The 5,727-nt window shown below is 49.0% G+C and overlaps 1 long non-coding RNA gene across 1 annotated transcript; it reads right to left on the reverse strand.

Moving 5' to 3' along the window:
- Window positions 1-518: 518 nt before the first annotated feature.
- On the reverse strand, window positions 519-4,146 carry LOC144588135 (uncharacterized). Its single transcript, XR_013543478.1, has 3 exons — window positions 3,834-4,146; window positions 3,387-3,473; window positions 519-812 (listed from the first exon to the last, which is right to left on the reverse strand). It is a non-coding gene; the product is annotated as an uncharacterized LOC144588135 (long non-coding RNA).
- Between the last annotated feature and the right edge of the window lie 1,581 nt (window positions 4,147-5,727).

The raw sequence follows: 5,727 nt of genomic DNA on the forward strand, positions 1-5,727 counted from the left end.
GCTGGGTAAATGAGGGAGCAATGGCAATTAAAGGTCCGCATTCCCCAGCAGAGACTTGCTCATCAACTCTTCTCTTTCACTCACTTTCTCAGCCATTTCAGATGTAATTTTAATGCCCAGGTTGGCTCTGGAGATATTGCATCCGCCAGCTTTATTCTGAGAACAGAACTGTGAGGTAAAACAATTTGCTTTCTGCATTAGCATCTTACATGTATATACTTTGGCCTGTCTGACAAGCTGCATCACAGAACAACCATAAACAATGTCGTATTTGTAAAATCTTCTCAGTAGAATAAGAGCTGGCTGGATAGCTCAGTGGTTTAGTATCTGGCTGCAGAGCCAAAGGTTGGGAGTTCAGTTCCCCACTGTGCCATCTGTGAGAAGAGCCAGGCTGTGTGGCCATGGGCAAGCTGCACAATCTCAGGGCACCCCCAAAAGAAGAGAGTGGTAAACCACTTCAGAGTTATCTCTACCTGGAAAACCATGAAAGGGGCACCATAAGTCAGAACTGACTTGACAGCACATTTTATTATTAGAATAAGAATGGTTCAACAAATTTTGTTACTTAAAACAAGATGGCATTTCTCTTCCCCTTCCATATAGAGAAGATAATGTGTAATGATACTTGGCTCTTATGTGAACACTAGGGCTGGAGCAGCATCCCCAGGTACCAGTGGCCTGAGTTAAATGCTGAGAAGAAATGTGGTGTGAATGTTCAATAAATCACTGGATTCTTCATCGTGGTCTTCTGTGAATGCACACAAAAGGGTTAATCCCAGCGCTAGCGTCGGTTCTCTCGGAACATTCTTGAGCTGCAAGAGAAAAGTAACAAGTTTAAGGCTGCCTATATCGCGCATGCTCCGCCCTCCCTAGCCTCAGTTCCATTTTTCCGCCTGGCGGTTCGGAACCTCTCACTTTGAGCTGATATATTTTTTCTACTTCTAAACGATTTTTTCTACTATTTTTGCTTATAAAACGGACTGTCATTCGACCCTTTCTGACACGGACTGCCTTATGGATTTTCTCTTCTGCTTTTTCCCTTCATTTGGACTGCATTGGTTTTTCCCGCCTTTTTTTCTCATAGCCGCTAACAGCTTCTGAGGGACCCTGGTCAGCTTTATGTCCCCCTCAGGACCCTTCAGCAGATGTGTGGTGTGCGATAGAAAAATCCCCCATCAGGACGGCCACGATCGTTGTCTTTATTGTCTGGGGGAATCGCACGTTTCGAGCTTGTCCACACTGCAAGGCCTTTACGAAAGCGGCTCTTAAGGCTCGACAACAACGCCTGAAATATCATCTTTGGGAATCGACTTTGGCTTCTACAGAGCCTTCATCGGGGGAAATGGCTTCTACTTCAGCTGCCCCGTCAACTTCTGTTCAATCGGTCATCTCTAAAGTGACGAAACCACCAAAGAAGGCATCGTCTTCCAAGCCTTCCACCTCCTCATCGTCAATTGCCTCAGCCTCAAAGTCAAAGCCTTCAAAACATGCCAAGGGAAAGTCTGGGGCCAAATCCAAGGAGCCTTCTACCCAACTCTCTCCTATCTCCGAGTCCCTACCATCTGTAGTGCTCGAGGATTCGTCGAGGGATCGTGACTCGCTGTCGGAGGCAGCCACTTCGCTCCCTCCTCGACAGGCTGAGCCGTCGCTGCCGGCGGGAATGTCTTCCCCGACGCCAAGCCAGCTTGCTGCGGTTACCGAAGGCTTGACTTCTGCCCCGCATAGCCTGTTGCCTACCGGGCTGGGGTCCTCGGCTCATTCAGATTCACCGGTGCATTCAAAGTCGGGATCCCCCCGAGGGAAGCAACCTTCCAAAAAGAAGCACCGCTCTTTGAGCCATTCACCTTCAGTTGATCGATCGAGGTCAAAGCCGCCTCGAAAAAAGCGATCCTCAAAAAGGAGGCGTCGATCTTCGACCCGCTCCGACTCTTCTGCTCCGTCAGGGTCGAGGTCCCCTCGACGCAAGCAATCTGCCAAGAGGAAACACCGGCCTTCCCTTCGGCACCAAAACAAGTGTCAACATCTGTCTACCTCCTCAGCCTCCGAGGATTCAGAAAGACCGAGAGGTCGGAAACGCCATTGACGTCGATGGGATTCTTCCCACTCATACTCCTCCTCTTCCACATCTCCACCTCGACGTCGACATCGTAAGAAGACCAAATATGTTTACATCTCCTCCTCCTCGGATTCTCCACGTCCTCGACGTCGTCGTCGACCCAAACGTGTCGAGGCCGAGCGCCCGGTTCTTCCGGTACTTCCGTCAGCTGAGCCGGTGCCTTCAATGTCAACGTCGACGGTCGCCCCTCAACAACCCCAGCCACCTGCTGTCGAGCTCGAGAAGGCTGCTCTCAAGAGGAAGAGGGATGTCTTCTCCTCTGAACCTGACGAGGTGTCCATAGACTCGTCCTCCGACTCGGAACAAGAACAACCCCCACCCCCTCGACATGGAGAACTACCTCAGGGAGAGGTGGTGGGTTCGGATACTGGAGATCCTCATGCATCTTCCCCCTCGGAAGATTTCTCCTCGTATTCCCAGATGCTCACAAGACTGGCTAGAGCCCTGAAGTTGGACTTGGATCTTCCATCGCCTCCAGGAGAGGATCTGATTTTTGGAGACATTGTTCAGGAGAGAGCTGCTCCTCCTAGCATAGCCTTTGTACTGGTCATCATGGAGATTATTAAGGAGTTTTGGGAACAACCCTCCAATACTCCGTCAGTCCCGCGTCGGACTGAAAATTTTTACCGCGTCCATGGATCTGACACAAATTTTTTATTGAAACATCCTATTCCAAATTCTTTAATTGTGGAAACAAGCTGTTCTAGACCTTCAGTCAAGTCACACGTTACCCCAGTTGACAAAGAGGGTGAAAAGTTGGAGATCATTGGCAGGAAGATCTATTCTATTCCTTGATCACACTACTCCTACGTATCATCAATTATCAAACTGCCTTAGGGGCATACCAAAAGCAGCTTTGGTTGAAAATCTTGCCCGGTTTGAGATTGATTCCTGAAGATGTACGCCAGGGATTTCTGAACTCTTATGAAGAGGCACAGACTGTCTCCAAACATCAGCGCCTATCCACTCGCCATGCGGCAGAGACTGCGGCCAGTTTTGATGTCTGCTGTAACTATCAGGCGACATGCTTGGCTGAGATCTACTGATATTCTTGAAGATGTGAAGGCTAAGGTAGAGAATCTTGCCTTTGATGCGTCTGGGTTGTTTAATGACAAAACTGATTCCCACTTAGAGGATCTTCACAAACCAAAGAAGACTGCTAAGGCCTACTCTATCCAAGCACAACCCAAATTCAAGAGATTCCAATGGAGGAAATCTTATGCTCAGTACCAACAATCCTCCCAGCAGTACCGCCCTTATAAGAACATACCTCAACAACGTTCGGGCCAGTCTTCCTCCTCTGCGCCAAGTTACAGGCCTCATCAGTCCCAACGTCGCCAATCGCACAAGCCTCCGGCTAGAAAATCGAAACAGTACCTTTGACTTTAATCCAGTTATAGTCAAGCATCCTTCCACCACACGTCTTCTACCATACCTTCACAACTGGCTTTCCATCACGAATGACACATGGGCTCTAAAGATCATCCAATTCGGCTACCAGCTGGAATTTATAGAATTACCTCCCTTAGGGTTTATAAGTCATACTACTTTCGACCCCGTGTTAGAGGAGGAAGTTCTATCTCTTCTAGAAAAAGATGCCATCCATCCAGTTCCACCCACCGACATCAAAAATGGTTTTTACTCCCGGTACTTCGCCGTGTCAAAGAAAGGTGGAGGTATAAGACCTATCCTCGACCTCAGGATCCTAAACACCTACCTGCGTCCAAGGCGATTTCGAATAGTGACTTTGGAGTCCATCCTGCACCTGTTAAAAAGAAACAACTGGTTTGTGGTGATAGATCTAAAGGACGCTTATTTCCATATAACCATTAACACAGACCATCGCAAGTACCTTCGATTCATTTTTCAGGGAACGATCTATCAGTTCCTAGCCTTACCTTTCGGGTTGTTGACGGCTCCCAGGACGTTCACCAAGGTTATGGCTCCGATGGCGGCTTACCTGCGCCTCAACGGCATCCACGTCTATCCATACATAGACAATTAGTTGATAGTTTCTCCATCGAAGACTCAGGCTCTGAAAGACACAAGGTTCATTCTGCGTCTCTTACCAAAGTTGGGACTCACTGTCAACAGGAAGAAGTCACATCTCAAACCATCAAGGACAGTGCATTACATAGGGGCACGTCCAGATGCCATCAGCGGTCGCATATTTCTGCCCGCAGAGAGAATTCAAAAAATAAGAAAGGCCATCAAGAAGTTTCGACCACACGCCCGAGTGAGGGCACGTCACGTTCAGCATCTACTAGGCCTCATGTCATCCACCACTCCAGCTCGCACACACGACTCAAGCTTCGAGCACTACAGTCATGGTACCAGGCGCTCTTCGACCCAATGATAGACAGTCAGTCAAAGCGCCTTCGTGTAACTCTAGAATTGGTGAGTCAGCTCCAGTGGTGGACTTTCCCTCCTCATCTCAACGTGGGCCGGCCCTTCCGGCCACTCCGGCTTTCTGTTGAAGTGACAACGGACGCCAGCCCAACGGGGTGGGGAGCGCATTGCGGGAGGCACAGCATCCATGCGTTGTGGACGGCGCGAGAAATGGACCTCCACATAAACCATCTGGAGATGATAGCTGTCATCAAGGCCTTCAGATCTTTCCTTCCCATAGTGCAGGGTCGTGGTGTGCAGCTGGTAACGGACAACACCACGACCATGCATTATGTCAACAAACAAGGAGGGACGCACTCCCAGTCACTTCTTTACCTTGCTGTTCATCTTTGGGAGTGGTGCTACCAGCATCATGTTTACCCGGTAGCTATTCACGTGGCGACGGCAGACAATGTCCTTGCAGACCAGCTGAGCCGTCTTCAACATCAGACACACGAATGGGAACTGAACCCTCTGGTGTTCCACAATCTTTGTCATCTTTGGGGGACCCCAGTCCTAGACGTCTTTGCCTCACTGCGGAATGCGAAGTGCACCAGGTATGCGTCCAGAGCCGGACTAGGCCAGGACTCTCTAGGGGACGCCTTCATGATTCCATGGATTCACAGCCTACTCTACATGTTTCCGCCTCTTCCCATGATTCAGAGGTCCTTGGTGAAACTTCGACACTCCCCCGTGGGGGCAATCTTTATAGCACCATACTGGCCTCGACAAGTATGGTTTCCAACATTAATGAAGATGGCTTCCGAGTTCAGGAGGCTTCCTTTATTGCCCACTCTCTTGACTCAGGACAACGGCAGGGTCCTTCATCCAGATCTAGAGACGCTCCATCTAACAGCGTGGAGGATCTTCCCGAGATCAAGGAAGTTCTAGATTGGGCTATAAAACCATCCACTTCCCAGTTATACAATTACAAATGGAAAAGTTTCTTGAACTTTACTGAGGCCAGGGGCCTTCTACCTTCCCCTGTTTCTCTTTCTACTGTGTTACAGTATCTGCGTTATTTGTTCGATCTCAAGTTGTCTCTCTCAACTATTAAGGTTTATCTTGCGGCAATTACCTTTTTCCAGCCTAAGGACTCAACATCTTCACGTCTTTTTTCTCATCCCACGGTTAAAGCCTTCCTTAGAGGGATCACCAACCTGAGACCTCCAATTCGTCCTCCGATTCCGCAGTGGTCACTTAATTTGGTGCTTCATGTCCTT

Source organism: Pogona vitticeps, chromosome 3 (genome assembly GCF_051106095.1).
Source record: "Pogona vitticeps strain Pit_001003342236 chromosome 3, PviZW2.1, whole genome shotgun sequence".
Lineage (NCBI taxonomy): Eukaryota > Metazoa > Chordata > Lepidosauria > Squamata > Agamidae > Pogona > Pogona vitticeps.